The 25449-nt window shown below is 41.3% G+C and overlaps 1 protein-coding gene across 2 annotated transcripts in view; it reads right to left on the reverse strand.

Annotated features, from left to right (window-relative positions):
* Nucleotides 1-25449, reverse strand: part of PKIB (cAMP-dependent protein kinase inhibitor beta) — a 98501-nt gene that overhangs the window by 41841 nt on the left and 31211 nt on the right. The window contains exon 2 of one of the 2 annotated variants that reach the window (XM_021707685.1): nt 9311-9376. The gene's annotated coding sequence lies outside the window, so the exon portion shown is untranslated. Of the gene's footprint in view, nt 1-9306; nt 9377-25449 lie in introns of both variants that reach the window. The other variant, XM_008048374.1, reaches the window with a different exon arrangement.

Consider the following 25449-nt stretch of genomic DNA (forward strand, 5'->3'; position numbering starts at 1 on the left):
GATATCCAGGAGGGTTTCTCCTAAGTTTTCTTCTACAATTCTTACAGTTTGAGGTTTTACATTTATCATCCTAATCCGTTTTGACCTAATTTTTGCATACGGTGATAGGCAGAGTTTCAGTTTTATTCTTCTGCATATGGTTAGCCAGCTTCCCAGTACCATCTGCGAAATAGTGTTTCCTTTCCCTAATATTTGTTTTTACTGGCTTTGTCAAAGATTAGTTGAGTGTAGATCTATGGTTTTATTTCCAGGTTTTCTATACTGTTTCATCGGTCTATGTGTTTATTTTATACCAGCACGGAACACCTTGCAGTAAACTTTGAAGTATGATGTCACCAGCTTTGTTCTTTTTGCTGAGGATTGCGTTAGCTATTCAGGCTCTTTTTTTGCTTCCATATGAATTTATGTATTACATTTTATAGGTCTATGAAAAATGTTGCTGGTAGTTTGACAGGGATTGCGATGAATCTTTAGATTGCTTTGGGTAGCATGGACATCTTGATGATATTGATTCTTCCCATCCATGTGCATGAGATCCTCTTCCATTTGTTTGTGTTGTCTTTGATTCCTTTGAGCAGTGTTTTATAGTTCTCTTGCAAATATTTTTCACCTCTTTAGTTAGATGAATACTAAGGTTTTTTGTGGTTATTGTGAATGAGATTATGTTTTTGATTTGATCCTTAGCCTGCCTGTTTTTGGTATATAGAAATACAACTAATTTTTGTGCATTGATCATAACTGCCAAATTTTAACCATCATGGCATGTACTGATTTATTTATGTGCAGAAAGAAGAAATCTAGACACAATCATTGGGAGGCAGGAAAGGTATGAAGTCACCTTGCCTGTGGAAGGTGAGCAGACACCTGAAACAAGGTGACAAGGTAAGGAAAGAGTCAATCAATTTTGGACCCCAAAATTGTGAATGGGCAAAACAAATGAACTCTAGTAGTAATGATACTGAATATCCAATTCAAGGTTTCCCATTTATTTTATTTTATTTTATTTTTTTGAGTTGGAGTCTCACTCTGTTGCCCAGACTGGAGCGCAGTGGCCGCTCCCGGCCACCGCAGCCTCAACCTGCTGGGCTCCGGTGATCCTTCCGCCTCAGCCTTCTGAGTAGCTGGAATTACAGGCACGCGCTACCACGCCCGGCTATTTATTTATTTATTTATTTATTGAGTTGGAGTCTCACTCTGTCGCCCAGACTGGAGTGCAGTGGCCACTCCCGGCCACCGCAGCCTCGACCTGCTGGGCTCCAGCAATCCTTCCGTCTCAGCCTTCTAGGTAGCTGGAACTACAGGTGCGCGCTACCACGCCCGGCTGATTTTTTGATTTGTTGTAGAGATGAGGTCTCGCTGCCCAGGCGGGTCTCAAACCTGCAGGCTCAGGCAATCCACTCACCTCAGCCTCCCAAAGGCATGGGATTACAGACTGAGTCACCGAGCCCGGCTCAAGGTTTCCCATTACTGCACCGTAACTCTCTCATGTCATCCTCAAGACTTTGGTAAAATTTACTCTGCACCATGATCTTCCTAGCAATGCCTCTGCCTCGGGCAGAGAGCAGGGAAAACCTTGAAGACAACCCTAAGATAATGAAGACGAGAGACAGCTGCAGCAGGCTCAAGAAGCTTTGGAAGACAGTAGCAGCTACAGACCAAACGATGTGACGGGGAGCACTTAGAGAGCATTCGTACAGTCTGAGGATGGTCAGAAATCCAATGTGTGGATAATACTAGAGACAAACAAACAAAACCAAAAACAAGCACACACACACACACACACACACACACACACAAAACAAACAACTGCATATCCAGCAGTATAGGAGCTACAACTATGTCTGTTGAGGTTTAATGGCAAAATGACCTCTCAAGTTTAAGGAACTCACACTTTTTAGATAATCGGTGACAGATAAAAAAGTATTGTGTGAACTAAACATTTAAAGGAATTCATTCTTACTTTGTATAATCATAAATTTTATACACTTAGAAAATGGTAGTAGATACGATTTGTGACAATATTAATTTAGACACAGACACATGGCTTTGTGGACTCCTCTGATAATGCTATGGAATCCTAGGAGGCCAGGACCCCCAAGCTGGCAAGCACTGAACTGTCTCCTAGGTAACGGCCCTTCTGACTAGCACCCTGCCACAACCATGTCTTGCAACAACCATCATGTTAACCTCTACCTCATTAGTCTTCCTCTACCTTCCCTTAATTTCCCCTTCCTCCATTTAGAATTATAGACTATTCCAGCTAATGCTTCTCTAGTCTATTCTTCTCAGTTCATTCTTAGATATTGAAAGGCTACTCCTGAAAGAAGCCTCAGCAATATATCACGAGACCAGAAGGTAGAACTTTCCCCACACTCAAGTATATACCACAGTTCACTCCAGTTGTTCAGTCCAGAGTTCTGGGAGCAAGTATTGAACACTGAGAGCCTAGTACGACTTGAGTGCCATGGGCTGACACATTAGTGGCATTCTTCCTTAAGCGACAGGCAACTCTCATTTTTTTTTTTTTGGAGTCAGAGTCTCACTCTGCTGCCCAGGCTGTTGTGTGGTGGCACATCAAGGGACACTGCAGCCCCAGTCTGCTGGGCTCAGGTGATTCTTCCACCACAGTCTTTCCAGTAGCTGGACTCACAGGCACATGCCACCATACCCAGCTACATTTTAAATTTATTGTAGAGACCAGATCTTGCCATGTTGCCCAGGTGGGTCTGGAACCCCTAGGCTAAAGCAGTCCTTGTGGCTTCCCCTCCCCAAATGCTAGGATTACAGGCGTGAGCCACCATGCTTGGCCTCATTTGTTAATTACGGGTAGCAAATAATTCTTGAAAGAAAAAGTTAAATATCTGAAAATGTGAAACTATCTTCAGTGGGCTGTAAAAGCCTCATTTAATTAGCAAGTGCAATAATGATGTGACATTTAAAAACAAATGATGGCACATTTCCACCCTTTAGGTACACCGAGTGATGATATATTGTTTTTTTATAGTTGCCATTTCCAAGTTTTAATTGCCTTGGTTTAATACAAAAAATGTCAATTAGGTAATTATCCCTACACTGTTTGAATCAGCTTCATTTATTGAGCTAAATAAATAAATTGACTTCAGAAAGACAAAAGCAATTACAATATAATATCAGAGGAAATATATCACCTGAATATTAAAAAACCATATTATATATGGTCAAAATTCAGCTCATTTTACAGGTGCAAAAAAAGGTTTTTGTTTCAATTCTAAACGGTAATTTACTGAACGAATGATCGAATACAAATTATCTAGTCCAAAGCCACTTTCACTCATTTACAAATTTACTCATTCACTTGGGAAAGACCGGTTGGGTGCCAATTATAGGCTGCTGGCCCGAACAGTTTTATCATGGTTTTTATGACGTATCCATGGATGAGAAAAACATTATAAAAATGGCCAACACAAATTGTCTTACAAAAAACATCACAAGGTGTTGTGTGAGTATATCAGGATCTGGCTCGTTGACATCACGAACCGGCATATGAAAGAAGAAAAGTAGCTAGTTGGGTGTAGAAGCCGGAAAGAAGAGTCCACGCAGAAGGGAATAACAAACACCTTTCAGGAACTGAAGGAAGGTCAGGGTGGCCAGAGCACAGGGAAGGAGGAAAGGCGTGGCACACGGTGAAGTGAGTCAGTTAGTATCCTATTTCTATATGGCTGTCCGTGCTTTGATGAGCCTAAGCATAAAAATGGACAATTTTCCCTGTATTTTGGGGTCTTTATCCTGCAGGTTCCCAGGTGTATTCGTTCAAAAAAGCGTGTATGCCTTTTCTCCCATTAATCTGCCTTGTGCGAGTTGATTTTTCAGCAAAGCTTTGGAGAGTCCAAAGGAAAAATTCCCTGAAGAAATTTCTAACTCTTCCAGAAGGTAGGGTTTACGTGTTCCACTTAACAAGCCATAAAGTCTCAAGTTATCTGTGTTCTGCAATTGGCCTATTTTCATAGAATTATATGAGTCAGAGCTAAAAGGAAAGCGAGTGATAGAACAGAAGGTGCCACGGCAGGTGCTTTGCATAGACTACGCCTGGGTTAGGCCTCTGGGCTGAACTGTTGGCTCCACTGCAATTCGCTAAGGGACCTCACCCAAGGCACGTGGGCTCTCCGAGTGTCAGCTTCCACCTCTGTGGAGCTCACATGATGACACCTCACACAGTTGAGAGGATGAAGTGTGACAATGCGCGTGAAATTCGCGGCATGTGCAAGACCCGTTAATACTGAAGAACCACAGGACAGGTCAGCTGATCCCATCACCTTGGCTTAGAAATCTCCATCTTCCTTTCAAAGCTGGTTCCTCCGTCGGGCTTTTCTTTCTTAGTGAACAGCACTGTGCTCCATCCAGATGCACGATCAGAAACCCGGGAGGCATCCTTCTCCCTCACCCTTCATGATCACCAAGTCTTTTTTTTTTTTTTGAGTCGGAGTCTCACTCCACTCTGTCGCCCAGACTGGAGTGCAGTGGCCGCTCCCGGCCACCGCAGCCTTGACCTGCTGGGCTCCGGCGATCCTTCCGCCTCAGCCTTCCGAGTAGCAGGAACTACAGGTACGTGCTACCATGCCTGGCTAATTTTTGATTTCTTTATTTTATTTTTTATTGTAGAGACGAGGTCTCGCCAAGTTGCCCAGGCGGGTCTCAAACCCGCAGGCTCAGACAATCCACTCAACTTGGCCTCCCAAAGTGCTGGGATGACAGGCTGAGCCACTGAGCCCGGCCTGATCACCGAGTTTTATAATCTCTAGTCTCTAAAGAGATCTCCAATAGATGGATGGACTGTACTCTTCATCCTCTTCCACTACCCCAGTTAAGATCATCAGTCTCTCTAGCTTAGATTTTCCTCTTTCACTGAGTATCCTGCCACAGTCTTGCTGTCTTTTCGTCCGTTCTTGACACCAGCCAAGTGAGTCTTACTGTCTCAGTATTCAGTCATGCCCACTGCACCAGGAAAAAACTCACCCAGTGCCTTCATGACTTACAGCACCTCCACGATCTGTGCTCTGCTTGCTTCCAGGCTCATCTCTCACTGTTCCTTCCCTCTCCTGTGGTCTAGCAGTTGAAAGAAACTCCTCTCTGTTCAGGGCTTATAACTCCGAGATAAACTCCCTCTCCACTCCAGAACCAGGCCACTGGACATAGGTGGTTTCCCCTGGCTGGAGTGCTCTCATTCCTTCCTTCACTTGGTCAACAGTGTACTAAAAATGGAAGCCTTGGCTCACATATCGCTTTGTCTGGGATGCTCTTTTCCTCCACTTGGAAGTATCCCAAGCATGTAGGACAGTCTATAACAGGTACTTCACGAGGTGAAAGAATGAGGGTCTGACTATATTGCCTAGGGCAGCGGTCCTCAAACTACGGCCCGCGGGCCACATACGGCCTGCCGAGGACATTTATCCAGCCTGCCGGGTGTTTTTGCCGCCTTCACTTGTTATGACTAGCAGTGACAAATATGGAACCGGACATTGACCATCTCATTAGCCAACAGCAGGCCCATAGTTCCCACTGAAATATTGGTAAGTTTGTTGATTTATTAACTTTACTTGTTCTTCATTTTAAATATTGTATTTGTTCCCGTTTTGTTTTTTCACTTCAAAATAAGATATGTGCAGTATGCATAGGAATTTGTTCATAGTCTTTTTCTTTTCTTTTTTTTGAGTTGGAGTCTCACTCTGTCGCCCAGACTGGAGTGCAGTGGCCGCTCCCGGCCACCGCAGCCTCGGCCTGCTGGGCTCCGGCGATCCTTCCGCCTCAGCCTTCTGAGTAGCCGGAACTCCAGGCATGCGCCACCATGCCTGGCTGATTTTTTGATTTATTGTAGAGATGAGGTCTCACTGCCCGGCGGGTTTTGAACCCGCGGGCTCAAGCAATTCACTCACCTCAGCCTCCCAAAGGCGCGGGATGACAGGCTGAGCCACCGAGCCCGGCTCATAGTCTTTTTTTTTTAAACTATAGTCCGCCCCTCCAACGGTCTGAGGGACAGTGAACTGGCCCCCTGTTTTAAGAGTTTGAGGACCCCTGGCCTAGGGTCACACAGCCTGGAGGTCGTGGCCTGAGAAGACGCGGGTTTCCTGCCATCATGCAGACACCTGCCTTATTAGCCTCAATTGCATTTGCTCTCTTCATGAAGCCTTAGGAACTTCCTTTGCACGTGTTTCTAAAATGTTGCACGTCTATACTGTGGGCTGTGGATTTTGCACCTAGAGCGGGTCAAAGTCAGCTACTCTCTAAAGTTGTCTTTGACTCCCCTAGAAAGTGGAAGCCCTGGTTCCTGCGCTCTTGTGGAACTCGCAAATCCTCTTGTGACAGTTTTCAAACTGGTTTCCTTCCCCCAAAACTTGTGAATTATCCTAAAATTAGGACTATACCAGACTCATTTCGCATCTCTGGTATCTGGGACTGTTCTTGGGACAGAGCGGTACTTAATATATGTTGAACTGAGTGGCACTCCAGAAATGAAAAGTGTCCAAACTAGGGCAACTAAAAATATCCCCCCCCCCCAAAAAAAAAAATGGAGGCATAAGAAGACAGACTAAAATGAGGATGGCTCTGCCTTCTGGAGATATGGAGTTTGCGAAAAGGCCTGGCTTTGGCGAAATTAAGGCTCAAGAGGCAGGGAGAGAAGATGGTGCCCCTGTGGGAACAGACAGCCTCGCCCGGGGAGTATCAGCAACCCTTCGGTGGCCTTCCTGCCTCTTTATTCAGAACTGGAGTCGGAAAGGAAGACCCTCACTGTAGAGCATTCACAGAGCGCTTCCTATGCCTGCGGGGGAAGCCCCAAGTCAGTGCTGGAGACGCAGGCAGGCCTCACAGGTGGTGCAGGTTCCTGGAATGGCAACCACAGGCATCCAATTGTGATGGAAATGGAACTGAGATTGAGGCAGAAATTTCCTCCTTAGTCCTGGTCTCCTCCTGGGGTTCTGGGCAAATCTCTCCCTTCCTTCCTCTGTGGAACAAGAGATTTCAACAAGATGGTCTTCAGCGGCCCTTCCCGCTTCAGGAAATCTACTGTGTGTGGGCTTGACCCACGGGTTTACTTAAAGCAGTTGCATAACCAGGGGCGAGAAGACTGTTTTGTTAATGCATGCAGTGCAGACATCCAAACTTCTCCTCTTTACTCCTGTAATTTGACCTGGACCAGCCAAAGCCCTCGTGACTATATCCCCTCCTTCATTTGTAGTAAGCACAGCCAAAACTCCCTCAATAAAAAAGTTAGAGATACAGCGAGGCTGTGAAGCAGCGGTTTGCTGACTGCCCAAATCAATGAGGCAACGTTTCAAAAATGCAAGTGCCAAAGCTTTGCTCCAGATCTGCTGCCAACTCAGAATTTCCAAGGTAGAGCCCCAGGAATATGTATGTTTTGTTTTGTTTTTTAATAGTTGCCCTTTGATTTTGACAATCAACTAATTGGGGATTTTTTTTTTTTTTTTTTTTAGTTTGTGTTTCTCAAAGGGTAGCCTTTGGATTACTTTCAGGTGAGTTATCTAAGAGGCCTGTTAAAAATAACTGGAAGTGCAGTTAAGAATTTGCACTTGAACAATTCTCTCAGTGATTTTATTAATACTATCTTCAGCCACAAAATAGCATGTATATGCTGACAAGTGAAACCTTGAGGGTGAAACCAAGGTCTACAAACAGTATGGAAGAGATAGGAAATCACATTGCCACATAGGTTTATTTAATTATGAGGTATATTATATTGTTTCATCATTACCTTTAATTCCCTTAACAAGCCTGAGATGTCAGCATCATTACTCTCATTTTACCGACAAACTGAAGCATTACAGAGTTCAGGTAACTGGCGTGGAATCACAAGATTAATAAATGTATGCACTGGAACTGAAAGCTAATGCCACATACGAGGAAACAATCTTAGTGCTACAGAATGTGTAATTAGGTATTCAGTACATCACACAGTTTGCTGGGATGTTACCTGATGAAGCAAGTTAGAAATATGTTTCAGTTCCTGCTGGTTGGTTTTATTAGCTACTGCACACGTGTTAATGCCATTATAATAATCACAGATTAACTGAGATAAAATGACTATTAACTGCTAGGCAGCAACATTTCAGGCATTTCCTGGAATCGTGAAATGATCTAAGGTAGCCCTCATTTTCACCAACAGCCTTCAAACACAAATACTTACTGTTGAGAAGCCTAGGATGATGCTGTCCAAGACCTTACACAGCTAGCAAGGAGCCGGCTTGGCTTCAGACCTTAGTTATACTACTTTGCTGTACTGCTCTGTCCTTACATCGTGGTCCTGGACTCTGGTTGTTAAACTTGATATACTAAGTATTTGCTTCAGGGCTGCAAAAGAACGTCCTTAGGCTTGAAGTTTTCTTTCAGGGAATAAAATACCTTTATACAGCAAGCGCCTTTTTTTTTTCCTCTTTCACGAATTCTTTTTTTTTTTTTTTTTTTTTAAGAGATGTAGGGTACAATTCAGGTAAAGTGCGGGCCTCACTTTGGTCCCCAACATCACCTGGTTTGACATTAGGTATCCTTATTGATGAAGTGTGCCCCCCCCGACCCCCAGCAGTTTTCCACTACTATCAATCCCTTTCTTATTGTATTATGAAAATTGTTCAGGGTCCGCGCTTATGAGTGAGCTCACGGATTCTTCTAAACTCATCTACAGAAACAACTGTTTGTGAAAATGTGTGTTTGCCTGAACTCCCGTCAATAAAAATAGGAAGGGTTTCCCTGCTTCTCCTTCCTGAGTTGATCGGTTGATTTGGGATACAGAACAATAACAGGCATTTCATACATATGATGAGCTGAATGGAACTTAGCTATTAGGAGAGCTAACTTTGATTTATTAAAAACAAATTTCACTGAAAGTGTTCATGGAAAAGCCACATAACTTGTAACCGAATGCAGATTCTTGGATCTTTTGTGTTCATGTCCTGTCCTTTTTCTCTTCCTTCTCATCAATGTTACAAACTTTCTAAAATATGTGAACGTAGATACAGTTTTCACAAAGAGGAAACAGGTAATGAAAGTGGTGCTTAATGATTTTGAGAAAGAGAAGTTGCCTAAGAATAAACCAAATATTCATCAGCTACAGCCAGATTGAGTGAAGACTTTCTGACTGAGATGCTGGTTTCTTTAGTTTGCTTCTTGAGGAGTGGCAGGTTGTTGTGTGTGTTTTTCTCTCATTCAAATCCTTCATGCTACCTTTAGCTATATCCTGTCAAGTGTTTGACCGTGGGAACCATTTCTTCCACAAAATCAAGATCTGATTTCCTAAATGAAGAAGAAACGGATACTTACAAACCTCCGATTAAAATATGCTGCTATTTCTGAAGCAGGCTTGGGAAGAAACGCGGGTAAAATTTCTTTCCTGCAAAGCAAAAAACAGCACTATGAAAAACCAGAAAAGGTGACCGTTCAGTTAATTATTCAAATCTTAATCATTTTGGCTGTTTTTTAAAAACAGGTTAAAACCAATAAACACCCGACTTGCCTGAAAAAAGCAGAACCACGAATTCAACAATAAAGTTTTCTCTTAACAGTCAAAAAGACTTGATTTGTAGCTATGATGACCAGCTACAAAATCTAGTGGATAATTATTACATCAGTGCTATTGGGATGGATGTCAAGTTCAGAAAATTATCATGTAAAAACAACCGATCACTACAGCAAACATGTGTAGCCACAGAAAAAATGACTATCGGGAAACACGTGGCATGATACACCTTTGGAAGACTGTAGAAACACATCACACTTTTAGAATATGACTGTAGAGAATCTTCCGCACCTTTCATAAATGTCCTGATACACCGCACCAGTATTCATAGTATCCACGTAAGGGCCACGTGGAAGGACTCTAACCAGCTTGCTCCTAGTAATCAAAGTAAACTGCATGCATATCATTCCCACTCACAGCTTGGGCCTGTATCTCAGGGTTTAGACCCCGACTCAAGAAGGGTGAAAACTAAAACTGTGAGCCATCAGTATTCGTATTAGCCACTCATAGCAATAAGGCAGCTTGCGAATTCCTTCTACACGCTCCCGCTGCCCTGGGTCAGCCGGTCATTCACCCTTGCCGCCCTGTGACACGACACCCTAAACGATTTTCTCGTATGCATTCTTGCTTTCTGTAATCCACTCTTTACACAGAGGCCGGCTGAGTTTTTTTCAAAGCAAATCTGCTTATTCTGTGATTAATCCTTCTCAGCCTGCCTGTCGTCCACAGGATCGGGTTCCAATCCCTTCGCACAGAACATGGCGTCCTCTGGGAACCAGCCCCATTCTCTCTCTCCTCTTGTCATCCTGCCTGACCTGGCCCGTCCTCGAGCTGCGGCCACACCCTGCCCACGGTACCCCATGGCTTGATTCTATGGCTCCCCTGACTGAGGTTCTTGGCCGCCAATTTCCTCCCCGTCCCCTGACTGACATCTGTCTGTTCTGGATGAACTTGAGCACCCCTTGCCCAGAGCTAGACAAGTTCCCTTCTATTCTCTTAAACACTCCAGGATACCTCTTCGATGGTACTTATCCATGCATTATATGTTTCTGATCCGTGTCTGCCTTCCGGCCTCAAACACGTTTTTTAAAAGCCGTTTGAAGGCATGGACTGTGACTCATTAGCCTTGTTTGTTCCTAGTGCCGTGTTTCGCAGAGGGTAGAAGGAAGAGAATAAATATCTGTTGGATGCCAAGGTGCACGAGGTGCTTTTCAGATTTTGAGCTGCCTGCGTGCATATTTTTATCACCTTGGAAGGATTCAAAAGTCAAAAGCACACATCCTTTCACCTCCTCATTCATATACTCAGTTTCTCAAATGGTATCTCCTGTTCCCCTTACTCTTTGTTTGGGACTTTTTCCCCAGTGGAGTCCTCTATGGGCAGACCAAATATAAGGAACTGAGAAGAGAAAGAGAAAGATAAGTGAAGAAATAATCATATGGGAAGTAGTAATAAAATGAAATTTTTTTAATTTCAAAATTTATATAATGTAACACAAATATGTAACCCTAAAGCAAACATGATTAAGAAAACAAAGTAGGGCAACCCCTTTGGGTCCCTTCCCACTGTGGGAGCTTTTCTGTCCTCTCAATAAATCCTGCTTTAAAAAAAAAAAAAAGAAAGAAAACAAAGTCTTATAGTCCTAATTTTTTCAACCATTTGCACGCATCTATCTAGTCATAGTAGAAACATAGTACTAACAATAGATAGCGTTGACTATACCTATCTAGTATTGACAAATATCTATCTATTCATAGTAGAAACTACAAACAGGAATCCAGTTTAAAGTCTGCTAAATGAAACTAAATCTTGCTATTTGCATCTTTAAAATGCATAAAAAATAACTTTATATACTTTCAATGATTAAATTTTTGTTTTTACTTTATAAAGATCCACCATCTCTATCTATAGCCATAGAACCAAAAAGAAAAAGAAAAAAATAGGAGTGAAACAGTTCTGTTTTTCCTTTCCACTTTTCTGCAGTGAATGTTACATACTAATATACCTATGCAATGGACTTTGAGAGTAGAATCCATCCATAGTTTTGATTACTAACATACATCAAAATTTTGATTTACTAGGGATGTGCTTAAAACAAACTCACTAAGAGACTGAGAGAATCTCTGCTCTATCTGTATGTTATCAATTATCAACTATTTTTCCAGTGAAAGTTCAGTAATTCTTGAACAGTGGCATGCCCCTAAAAAATACAAAAAAAAAAACTGTGTACAAATCTCCTATTTAAGAATATTTATTACAGCCAGGCTTGGTGGCTCAGCATGTAATCCCAGGACTTTGGGAGGCCAAAGCAAGTGGATTGTCTGAGCCTGCAGGTTCGAGACCAGCCCAGGCAAGTTGGTGAGACCTTGTTTCCACAATAAAATAAAAAAATAACCCGGCATGGTAGCGCGTGTCTGTAGTTCCAGCTCCTCGGAAGGCTGAGGCGGAAGGATCGCCGGAGCCCAGCAGGTGGACACTGGGTGGCTGTGAGCATGCATGCCACTGCACTCCAGCCTGGGCAAAGAAGTGAGACTCCAACTCTAAATAAAATAATAATAATATTTATTTTTATAAATTAGAAGTATTAATATGCTTATAAACTAATATAGCTTATTTACTATTTTATAGTAAATTTTATAGCTTATTTACTAAATTATAATTATTTTATACATTAAGTACACTAACAGAAATAAAAAATAAAAAATATAAATAGGTGTTCTACTATGTTCTTCCTAAACTTCAATATACAATGCAGAATATTGCAAGAAATTGCTTCCACACGAGGTCTAATTATCTCCCCTGGAACTACAATTAAATCTGGAGAAAACCTGGTGATTATGGCAACTAAGACACCAAAAGCAAAAAAGCCAGTGGTCTCATCAAGGTGTATTTTACTCCTTGCGAGAGGAACAGATCAAAGTGTGGGTGAATTAGCAGAAATCCATCCCACTGGAAACACACGCACACTTCAAACTGTGAGTTAGCGGAGATCTTGAACAACATCTAGTTCAGTAATTTTCCAAAAATTTGTATAACTGAGGAATATTTTATTTTCAAGTGAACCCCTCAGCAAAAAGCCAATATACAAGATGGACACAAGCAGAACTCCTCTGGGTACCTCTGGCTTCAAGGTCAGGACTCTACCCACTCTCCCTCTCACCCCCTTTCCCCGCTCCAGGGGCACACAGTAATTTGAGAACTACATGCCACACTGCCATTTTAGCAGTGAGATTACCAGGCTGGAGATGGAACAAGCAGTCATTTCAAGACAGAATGTAACAAAGTATTAAAAAGATGTAAAGCATTAATCCCAGATGCCGTCCATCTTCCCTTTTTGTGCCCCTGACTTGTTTTCAGGTTCTGGTTTCCCTGAACATCTCAAGCTGATCCCAGTTGTAAATGAAAATATTTAAACCATGAGCTGATAGGATTTAAGGTAATTTTCACTTCCACTTCTAGAGTTTGGTAAACAATAAATATTTATTTTCTCTTCCAAATATATATTTTGTAACTTAAAAGTTTTGATTACTCAAGCAGCCAGCCCATATCAATCTGCAAATATATGTGTAAAGGAAGATAATCTGTCAAGCCTCAAGCACAAAATTTCAGGCGGTGACCAAAATCTCATAGGTAAAGATAAATAATATGTGAACGCAACATATTTCAAAAAACAAAATTTGTGCCCAAAAGACCTGTGAAGAACAAAATGTCAAAATTCTAAATACATGTTCAACCTGAACTTGTATAACTCAGCCTTACATGTCTCACCGGGTCCGGGGACTGCATTGAAAAATGAAGTTCAACTATTAAAATTATGCCAGATTAGTTATATTATATCAATTTATGCCTCATGACACCAAGGATTGTAGAGGGAGAAGGAAATGTAGTTGGGAGGACAAAGTCCAGTCAGAGGCATGTTCTGCTATAAAGACCTTTATACTCCAATCTGCAGGGCTGGGGATTAGGCTAAGTAGCTCTAGAACAGTAAGCAACTAGAAAACTACAGCACACAAGCTAAGACTTCGCCTATGCTTGCATTTGAGCATTTCATGGTGTCAGTGAGCTACTAAATCTAGTTATAGCTGCTTCCATAAGCATCATTTTCCACTTTTGTTTTGTTTTTAGAAGCAAGTCATAGCTCTAAAGGGCATAAAAATCTGAAAGTTGAAATGTGTCAGGTGGATGTCATCTGACTCTGTAAAGCAAATTAACCATCTCAACTGTAAGTTTTAAAAGACTGTTCTTAGGAAGATGTATTTAACCTCTCAAGCATTACAACGGTGAAAACAACCACCAAGGAGATGAAACATGGTGACATTAGAGAAGATGTACGCTCATGAGGACGTTTTCTGTCCACAAAACCCGAAGGAACGAGCTCAGAGAAACAAATTACTCTGACACACAGTAGACCCTTAACACATGGCTATTGAATGAATAATTTTTAAAAAGAAAGTTGAAAAAAGGCTGAAAACAGGTAGACCAGGACCAGATTATAAAAAGTTTTGACACAGAGGCTATGCTGTGGGCTACTGAGCAGAGCTGTAATGAGACTTAACCAAAAGAGTGATTTTTTTTTTTTGAGTTGGAGTCTCATTCTGTCGCCCAGACTGGAGGGCAGTGGCCGCTCCCGGCCACCGCAGCCTCGACCCGTTGGGCTCCGGCGATCCTTCCGCCTCAGCTTTTCGAGTAGCCGGAATTATAGGCGCGCGCTACCACGCCCGGCTGATTTTTTGATTTATTGTAGAGATGAGGTCTCGCTGCCCGGGTGGGTCTCGAGCCCGCGGGCTCAGGCAATCCACTCACCTCAGCCTCCCAAAGGCGTGGATTACAGGCTGAGCCACCGAGCCCAGCCAAGAGTGATTCTTTAAAGGAAAAAAGGGGTGGGTCAATAGTGAGTAAATCTAGCTGAAAGTCTCTAGAAGCGATCTTGATGGTGAGCAGTAAGGACCCACCAAAAAGGGGTGATTGCTGACGGTTCTCCCCTTCTCCATAAAATAGAACGTTTACTGGGTATGCTGTTAAAGATGATACAACTTCCCATGCTGCTGGGTATGGCCATTCAATTGGATTTTGTCATTAACAGTGAGCTGCGAGCAGAGGTGATATTTTCCACTTCCAAATCACAATCTGAGACAGCAATGTGGTCTCTCCCTGCTCTTTTTTGCCTTTCTGAAAACCGAGCCCCATCTGTGGTAGTGGGCCATCCTCTGTGAGGTGGGCAAAGGCAACACCGTGGGGATGGCAAAGAAACAAAACGGGTGGAGCCCCTTACCACTCTGTGCCACCTGCCTGGACTGCACATGAGACAGAACTGAAGGTGTATTTCATCCGGCGCTACTTTTGAACTTTGTTGCAACTGCCACACCCATGTCCTAATACACATGGACACAGAAAAAGATTTCAAAATGGAAAAACTCATGGAGCGTGACAGTAGACTACATGGAATGAGGGAGAGTGACGAGCCGAAACCATTCTAAGGCTTTGCCTCCAGGGAACTGGGACAAAACAGCCACGAGAGGAAGACGAGTGGAGTTCGGATGGCAGTGAAAGAGACAAGGAGAGATGACCAGAGAGGAACCGGAAGGGAGGGCCTGGAATGCAGAGAAAGGAGAAAGTGCAGAATGGGCATCGTGGCACTTCTGTGGCATCCACAGTGGAAAATGGGAGGTTAACAGGTTCTCAGACTAAGAGAGGCCCAGAGAGCGCCAAAAACTGAATGGTGGGGTGTTCTCACAGAAGGCAAGAGGAAGCGAAATCGTCAGCAAAGGAAAAAGAAACACTGTTGTCTTGCATAGGTGAGGGGTAATGATTAAAACATGGAATGATAGAATGAACTTTGATTCAAGCTGACAAACAAATTGAAAGGGAACTCGATGTGGTCTAAACATCTTAAATCCATTTAAAGCTCTCGTGAAAAATTAAAGCAATCATTTCTCGAAATAGCATTAATCAGGATTTTGAGCAAGCCAGGTTTCAATCACGCTTTAGTTTTCATTTGAATTTCCAGAATTGAAAGAGAGTACACACAGCAGGGTTCGATATCGCTTTCTCCTTTGTTTCCTCTTACAAGAGAGGAAGAAATGAGGTGAGAGGAATAAGGGGGAAGGGATGCAGAAGTGCTTTGCCACTCACTCATTCTTTCTAGGAGGTTGATGTTTATAAGTAGAAATGGCAAACAGAAACACAAGTCTCCTCCCCAATTTGTATTACGCTTCATGAGAAGATACAATGGGTTTACCCTTCACATTTAGGCTTTTTAAATGAATAAAGATAACACAAGGCTGGCAACATGGAAGCCAACTCTTACATCTAAGACACAAGACTTTGGGAATCTGTATGACTTGTCACATGCTTTACAATCACTGGAAGGTCACCAGCATTCCGAACATTCAGACAACTTTATACTAGGCTCTCAACAGTCCTTTCCCACCTGGTCTGGGCCTTTCAGGTATTTTTTTTTTTTAAGGGAAAAGTCAGAGCAAAGATATCTGTTTTTCATTCCACTACTGAGACTTGTGATTGAGGGAACTCATCATATTAGCTTTTCCTTGAAGATTAATTCCTCTCTAGCTTTAGCCTGCAGCATATACAATATAGGGCCTTGACAGATATCAGGAAAGATTCCAGGATTCTTTCCTGCTACATTTTCATCGAGGTCGGCGGTCATACTAATTCACTCTGTATGAGAAACTGATATTTCCCTCTTGTCCTCTGAAGAGAAATCTGCTGGCAATCTTCTTTTCTTCACAGAGTGCCTACATGATCTATGGTCTTTCCAATTGTTTGGAAGAGAGTTTTCTCTGCTGCTTTTAGTGTTATACCGGAATTACATAACCATCCTTCTTTTAAGTTTTTAACTCTGGCCCACATTTTGGGATTCCACATCCATCCCCTCATTTATTTTTCTTTTTTTAAACATCATGGCCAGACACTACTTTTCATTCCTCTAAGGGAATCAGTGTGGGAAAGCTTGCCCTAAAAATGACCTTTCCTTTATAAATGGTTGCAGAACATCTGAGCAAAAGTTGTTGTACACCAGCAAATTGGCTTAAAAAGCTTTTTTAAAAAATGTTGGGTCCTTATAAAGGGAGGGTGTGTTTATATTAGGAGTGGAAGCAGGGTGGCGTGTGGGGGTTGCACCTCATGATGCTCAGCATCCAACATGCAAAACTGCTGCTGCTTTGCTCCCCTCTGTCCACATGTCTCCTTGGGTGTGACCTATGTGGTTCTAGAATTCCTCACATTTAAATGAAACCTGAAAGCCACTCAGATCAACCAGGAAAGGCCCTCTCTCTAGCCTCTTATCACAGGCCACACTAAAACCATAGCACCCTAGCAGCAGGTTCACATTTACTGTAAACTCACCGCTTCCTAATGTTTGCTCACCAAGCTTCAATAAAGAAAGCAACTTTTAAAAGTTCCCACCAATATTATACTTAGACTATACCACTTTCTTACCTATATCATATCCTCAAACACTAAGAAGCCATCTCATAAGCCTCTTATGTGTTCCATATGACTTACAGCATTTTAATAGGTATATCTGGGGTTAAGGAGGAAATTGTTAGGCGTCACAGTTAATAAAATAATTTTGATGTTAATTATAAAATAAATTTTTAAAAATGTTGTCTAATCCCAATATTGTTATATCCACTGTAGCAGATTTACATCTGGCATCTATAAACACTTATACCCAATGAAAACTATGTTAAATATAAAAGCAAATATGCCAACTCATTGGGAGGGAAAGGAACAAATGCTTGTGTCCATGACTTTCCAAATGCTTTAAACATCCTCTCACTGAATCCCTACATAATCTCTCAGAAAGAAATGTTAATTCCACTGGTATCAGAGGGAGCCTGAGGTTATAGGAGAGCCAGTGTCAAGTAGAGTCAGATTGTGAATCCAGGTGAGCCCGACAGAAAGCCATAACTGCTTTTTGTTTTTTTTTTTGAGTTGGAGTCTCACTCCGTCGCCCAGGCTGAAGTGCAGTGGCACACTCACGGCCACCGCAGACTCGACCTGCTGGGCTCAGGCGATCCTTCCGCCTCCACCTTCCAGGGAGCTAGAACGAGCCAGATGACTTCTTCATAGTAGCCATGGTTGACTAAATCAACTCACAGGAGCAGCTAAGAGAAAAACGTAGGAAAGCAAGTTGATGAATTCAACTGTGGAGGTCACTTTGGATATATCCCAAATTTTTTAAAGCGGTTTTACGAGACATCCTATTAGCATTATAGTTTAACACCGGATGCTCCATCCCTACCTCGATAAGATCAGAAACCTGTCCAAGGGAGCCTGATTTGTTTAAAATGAGCACAGCAACGCACCCATGAAGGTACCTCAAGACTACTCACAAATGCGTTGTCCCCTTGCATGTCTACCAGAAAGTGATTTGAGACTCCTAGAGAAAGAGGTGGGAGCTGGGCAGAGAGTACCACAAAACCAAAACATATCGCCAATGTTTAAAATTGCTTTGGAAGTAGGTATTCAAATTTGGCACCCTTTTGAGTAAGTCAACTTGCTCTTATTAAATGGGCGTGATTTTGGTGACCCCTTGCAAGTCATTAAACTCTTTGGTCTTCAGTTTCTTCTCCCGCATAATCAGCCTGTTGGAGCGCCAGGCATTTACAGGGTTGCCCTTCTTAAATCTGGTTAAGGGGCAGGGTCCATGATGAGAGCACTGGGCAAAGAAAATCAGACAGTCCTAAAGGCTTGGTCATGAAAGGCTAAAGCTGGAAAAGACTCTAGCATTAAGGAAAATATAATGCCATGTAGACGAGATCTGGAGCCAGACTGGCTCTAAAACCTCACAGCCAGGTGACGGGGGCAACCTCAGTCCAAATGTCCTTATGTATATTGTGGAAATAAAACCTCCACCTCACAGCATATTATGAAGCTCAAATAAGAAAATGTCTGAAAAGTACTTAGTATAATGCCTAACACATAGTTAAGTTCTTAATAAACAGAAGTTGCTATTAGGACTGTTCTTTGTACTGAAGGAAAAAATTGTACGTTAGAACGTGAAATGACTAGCACAAGGTCACAGCCATTTCTTTATGGGGTTTGAGGGAGTAGAAATAGAAACTCAGCTTCATCTAAAAACAAATTGCCTCTAAGTGACCGATTATCAACACAGCTCCGGAAAAGGTCTGTGCAAATTTCAAATGCATTTTAACTATCGTTTTTCATGAACAAAACTGACTTTATAACCAATTTTTTTCCCTGACATCTGTTTCCTTTCACAACGATGTGTGAATTCCTGTGTGATTTTGATCTCATTATTTCTGGGGCTGAAGGTCTCCCTCTTGAGTCTGCTCTGTCCTGATGCAATGTCATTGCCATTTCCTTCTCCTCCTGTAGTCTAGGCAAAGCACGCATAGAAGGGAAATGCATTAGAGGAATCTTATTCAGAGGAACATGTCTTTGCCAACTATTTAATGTGTTGCATATTTGGATGCGTCTATATAAATAAGATGCAGATTTCTGGTTTCAGATTTTAGAGTAACCTTAAGAAAATACTCAAAAAAACTTTTCTCAATCCATCCATTTTCAAGGGTTTTTTAAAGAGTGACTCTTTGGCACTATCTATTTGTAAGAACAATATCTGAAAAGCAAACTAGCCAAATTAAGATTTCATATGAGCTCATAAAAAGACTTGGGCTGAAATGCTCATTTCTGGTTTTCCTACTTAACTCATCTACTACATGACACAGCCTTGCCTTGTTTCTTTTCTTCATTGTTGAAGATTTTTTTTAAACCCAGGTATAAGGTTCAACAACAAAAGCTTAACGTTTCTAATTCATGGTCTTTCTAGAACGGGGGAGGCCTTTGATAGCAGTCCACCGCATGAGCTGTACAGACTACGCATTTCATAGCTGCTACTCATTACAGTCCAAGGAGCACTCATAAATTAAAAAACGTAGAATTGAAAAATGTGTTAATATACCTTTAAAAAAAAAGTGTATTTTTCCCTGGGTTGCATTTACTGGGCACAGTAAACTCTAAACATTACATTAGATAAATTTGTCTTTTAGAAGATAAATTCACTTATTTAGATGTGCTTCACTCTATGGCATTCAATTAACTTAAATCTAAAGGCAAGAAGTTTATGAACAAAAACAAAGAAAGAAAACAGAAAAAAACTCAAAAAAATATATTTAATGTCAAAATTATCTTCCTCCAATTTGAGACTGACTACAAATCTCGTACTTAAGCCAGTGGCATTCGTAACTGGCTGAATCTACACTTCCTGGAACAGTACCTTGCTCATGTCAGGATTTATGCGGCTCAGAGAAAAATGGCAGCTGCAGTGGTGAGTCACTAAAACCAATTCTTGACGGAGCAGCTGGTGCTGAAAGCTGGGCTTCAAACATCAATCATTTTCTGATTGCCACAGCTAGTTCAGTCCCATTATCAGCCTAGTCTGTTGACTTTGTCAGCTGTTGATATTTTCATTGCATTGCAGTGTTACTGTTGTCATATCATACTGCACTAGTTGATATAACATCATCTTGTGGACCGGCAAATGTCAAAATATCCACATCACCATGAAAATACATTCATTTAGTGAAGGAGGTGGTGAAAAGATCATACATTCCAAGTACTAAGAAACGAACTGATTTTCTGTAGAATGATTCTACCCACTTCCACGTTTCTCTGAAGGGTTGATCTGATTCTGTCACGCTCCAGCAGTAACACAAATAACGGATTGGGTGTTATGGGCTGAACAGTATTCCGGCAAAAAGATATGTTAAAGTTCTAACCCCTAATAACTGTAAACATGATCTCATTTGGAAATAGGGTCGAGCAGACGTAACCAAGTTAGGTTAAGATGAGGGCACACTGGAGTAGGGTATGCCCTCCATCCAATATGACCGATGTCCTTATAAAAAGAGAGACTATTTTAAAACATAGACACATAGGGGAAATGCCATGTGAAGAGACAGAAGGAATACATCTACCAGCCAAGGAACACCTGGAGCAACCAGAAGGCAGAAGAAGGCAAGGAAGGAAGCTCTCCTCTGGGCTTCAGAGGGAGTGTGGTCCTGCCAACTCTGATTGCAGTCTCCTGGCCTCCAGAACTGTGAGAAAATACATTTCTTTTGTTTTAAGTCACCTAATTTTGTAACACTTGTTGCGGCAGCCCTCTGGGGGCATCCTTTGGGGGATGGCAATAAACTACCAGCAGCTCCTAGAGGCATAGGGCCTGTGTTGATCCTCGGAAAGTGATACACCCTCTCTAAACTTCAGTGTACGCATTCGAAAAATGAAACTAGTAATTCCACCAGCCTCACAAAGAAAGCATTCAGTAATTGCTGGCAATGTTATTGCTAATCTCAATGCTAGCTGAAAGTTACCACTTCACTCATGAAAGAGACGTTCCTCCTTGGCTTTCTGCTCTTGAATGAGAAGGAAATGAAGCCAATTGCAACATGGATCAACTCTAAAAAATGTCCAGAGTGCCATAAAAATTACTTCCACAATCCCACTTGTACTATACGCAACTGGACAATCTTACTCTTTCGCGCAAAAAGTAAAAACCTTTGCAAACTCTGATACTAAGAGTCTTCCTAAAATGTTCTAATTTCTCTCTCCTGTTTGGTAAATAAAATGTACCGCACAGGGCGGCATCCTTTAGATCACTGAGCCTCTTGAAGTTTTGATGGTCATTGTCAAATGATATTAATATCAAGTTATTAGTAATATCAAATATTATTAAGATGAAAACTGTTATATTACACTTTAATAAGCATATCAAAACAGCCTTTTATAATGTGTACACTTTGTACATTTTGAACACACTTTGTTCATAATCCTGAATCTACTTATAATGTCATCCTATTCTTTTGCTTCTTTATTCTTCACCTTTCATACGAGGAATTTCACATATCCAAAAAGCCAACGGTCATGCCCTGTCTTTTCTTCTAGACTCAAAATAAACATCAACTATATATAATTTGATATTTTTGAAAACTCTCCCAAGCTGTTCTAGAGCAGTTACATTTTTCAACTTAAATACAGTTATCTACTTTTAAGACCGACAAATTGCATATTGTTGATTTCAGTACATCAATCTGGTCTGAGATAAGTATTGAGATCACCATATGTTACCCTTCTTAGTCTTGTGTCATTGGCACAGCTGACAGAGAAACCTTTTAATGTTAGACAGACTTTCACCAAGAAGAGAGCCATGGAGACTGTCACTAAAGATCTTCTTACACCTTGAAATAGGACCATTCAAGTAAGGAAGATAAGGCTTATAAATAAATTTTGGTTCTGAAGACTTAATATGGTCAAGATGGCAATACTGCTCAAATTCATCTATAGAGTCAAGCCCTATCAAAATCCAACTTGGTATTTTGCAGAATTCAACATACTGATCCTAAAATTCAAATCGTTGCAAGAAATGCAAAACAGTCAAAACAATCTAGAAAAAAACCAAGCTGGGGGGACTCACAGTTCCTAGTTTCAAAACTTACCACAAAGTTATGGTTATCAAGACTAAGGATGAGCATGTAGATCAATGAAATAGAACTGAAAGTGCAAAAATAAATGCATACTTTTTAGTCAACTGATTTTCGACAACAACAGTGCCAAGACTTAAGTTGGGCCCATACCTCACACCATACACAAAAATTAGCTCAAAGTGCACCACAGATCTAAACGTAAGCACTAACACTATAAAACTTTTGGAAGAAAACATAAAAGTAAAGCCATGTGATATTGGCTTAGGCAATTATTTCTTAGATACGAGACCAAAGCCCAAGTGACAAAAGAAAAAATAGAACAACAAAATGAAAAACTTTTGTGCATCAAGACACCTTCAAAAGTGAAAAGACTCCTACAGAACTGGGAAAACCATTCACCCATCATATATCTGATAAGAGAATTGTACTTTGAGTATACAAAGAACTATTACAACAAAATAACAAAAAGATAAGTAACCCAATTTGGAATATGGCAATGGATATGAACAGGAATTTCTCCAAAAATGGTATACAAATAGCCAATAAGCACATGAAATGATAGGTAGCATCATTAACCATTAGAGAAATATAAACTAAAACATCAGAGAAACACCACTTCACACCCACTGGGATGACTTTGATAAAAAAGACAATGTTAAGTGTTGACAAGTATGGGAAGAAACTGAAAGCCTCATGTGTTGCTGACTGGAATATAAAATGGTGCCATCTCTTTGGAAAATAGTTTGGCAGTTCGTCAAGTTGCTAAACACAGACTTATCACATGACCCAGCCATTCCACTCTTAGGCATACAATCAAGAGAAACGAAAACACATGTCCACAAAAAACTTGTACAGGGATGTTCATAGTAATGCTATTTATAACAGCCAAAAAAATTAGAAAACACAAATGTCTATCAACCGATGAACACATGAATGAAGTGGAGTGTAACCTTACAATATAATATTTCTTGGTAGTGAAAAGGAATGAAGCATTAATATACGCTACGACATGATGATCCTGGAAGACATCACGTTAAATGGAAGAAGCCACATATTGTATGATCTTACTTCTGAGAAATGTCCAAAATATGTAAATTTACAGTGACAAAGATTTACGGCTGCCTAAAGCTTGGGGGGAGAGATTTTGGGAAAAATGGGTAGTCAGAGCTATAGTTTTAGGGTTTCTCCTTGGGGGAATGAAATGACCTAAAGTTGATTGTGGTGACAGTGTGTGACTATACTAGAAACTACTGAGTGTCATACTTTAAATGGGTGACTTTTATGGTATGTAAATATGCCAATAAAGATTTTTTTTAAGTTAAATACATTTACTGTAAAACATCCTCAAAGGACATTAATGTTCAGGGTGAATCTCTCAGGGGGGATTATAATGTGCCAATCATGTTTATCTATGGAGTCATTTATTCCTCAAGTATTTTGAGAAACACGTTGATCGCAGCTCTCAACTTGAAATTATTTTTTTTATAAACATAGAATTAGGATGTCCGTTTGTTACATTTAACATGTTGTGTCTATGCTCGACCCTTTGATTACTCTAATGAATAAATGAATAAAAGAATAAGAAATGTCTAAGTATGAATATTCAATCTATAACTTAAGTACCTTGTATATAAAAAGGTTTATTAACTGGGTGAGTTTTGGGGTGAATGGTAATATTGATTACAGAACTATATCACTGGGATTGTCTCTTCTACTTACAATCCAGTTCCAAATCTGTTTTCTTGACTAAACCACACATTTTCATGTAACAACATGCTCTCTTTGGTCGCTTAATAATAAGTGCAACCATCTTAGCCTAACCCTTTAGGTTATAGAATGACACAAAGAAGAAACTGTCTTCTCACATTGTGATCAAGAATTTGTGCCTCATAGCACAGAAACTTGCTAGTCAGCAATCGTGTGCTTATTGAATTCCAAGATAATTATGCCCTGTATATTTTCAGAGATTATAATTCTAGGCACCTCATAAGCTCTCTTGGCCCTGAGGTCCAAACAAGAGGAACATGATGGCTTCTGTGGCTTAATTTGTAAGAAAACGACAGGTCCCAAGGCTACAAACTATTGGAGTTCCTTCGGAGAAGAATCTATTTAGCTCTTCAATCTCCGTTCTCCGGTCCCAGAGCTGAGGTCCTATAAGCCTTGGTCTTTTAGTGGCTGAGATGAGTGAAAGCAGAATTAGAACGCAGGTCGTCTGAAATTCAGTCTGGTGCTCTCTTCCACCACATCACACTGTCTTGCAAGGCATAAGGCCACCAGCTTCTTGACCACCATCCGCCACGGTGAAAGTGCATATGAGTGGGACCAACTCACCATGTTTTGTGGGAGCTTTTGTTGTTGTTGTTGTTGTTATGCATGTCAGAATCCTCCAGGCCCTGCTATGCTCAGAAAACACCTGCAGATGATTCAGTGCTTAGCCTTTACATGTATCCAGAAATTTGTTTGACATTTCCAACTCATTTGTAGAGGAAAACAAAAGTAGGTAATTAATTTTCATGCTCTTTCAGAATATTTCAATATCACGCTGCGCTGGATAAATGTTTCCATTTTTTTCTTTTTCTTTTGTGTGGCTCTTTCTATTGTTGACTGTCACTCTCTGGATCTTTTTGCATAAAAGATTCTTGTTTTTACTTCTCTCCCTTATTTATCCTCTCTAAAGATAGCATGAGAAGAACCCTCTCCCCTAATAGATTTTTTAATTGCTTCACTTTAGCATTTACAGATTCATTCCCCTCTTGCTACTTCATTAAATCAAAGCTAGTCATACACATAGGCAATTTTACCAAGAAAGTTTAGGACTGAGAATTTGCTAAGTTAGAATTTTAAATGCTAGTTAAGAATATGTCGGCTGGGCGTGGTGGCTCAGCCTGTAATTCCAGTACTTTGGAAGGCTGAGGTGAGAGGATTGCCTGAGCCCGAGGGTTCGAGACCAACTTGGGCAACTTGGTCAGACCTCATCTCTACAATAAATCACACACACACACACACACACACACACACACACACACACACACACACACACACACACACAAAACCAGCCAGGCATGTTGGTGCGCACCTGTAATTCCACCTACTTGGAAGGCTGAGGCAGAAGGATCACCTGGGTCCTGCAGGTTGAGGCTACAGTGGCCTTATGAGTGCCACTGCCCTCCAGTCTGGGTCACAGGAGTGAGACTCCAACTCAAAAAAAAAGAAAAGAAAAAAGAATATAGCCGGGCTCGGTGGCTCAGCCTGTAATCCCGTGCCTTTGGGAGGCTAAGGTGAGCGGATTGCCTGAGCCCGCGGGTTCGAGACCCGCCTGGGCAGCGAGACCTCATCTCTACAATAAATCAAAAAATCAGCCGGGCGTGGTAGCGCATGCCTGTAATTCTGGCTACTTGGAAGGCTGAGGCGGAAGGATCACCGGAGCCCAGCAGGTTGAGGCTGCGGTGGCCGCACTCCAGTCTGGGTGACAGAGTG

This window comes from Carlito syrichta, unplaced genomic scaffold, assembly GCF_000164805.1.
Source record: "Carlito syrichta isolate Samal-C Ts95f unplaced genomic scaffold, Tarsius_syrichta-2.0.1 Scaffold123381, whole genome shotgun sequence".
Taxonomy (NCBI): domain Eukaryota; kingdom Metazoa; phylum Chordata; class Mammalia; order Primates; family Tarsiidae; genus Carlito; species Carlito syrichta.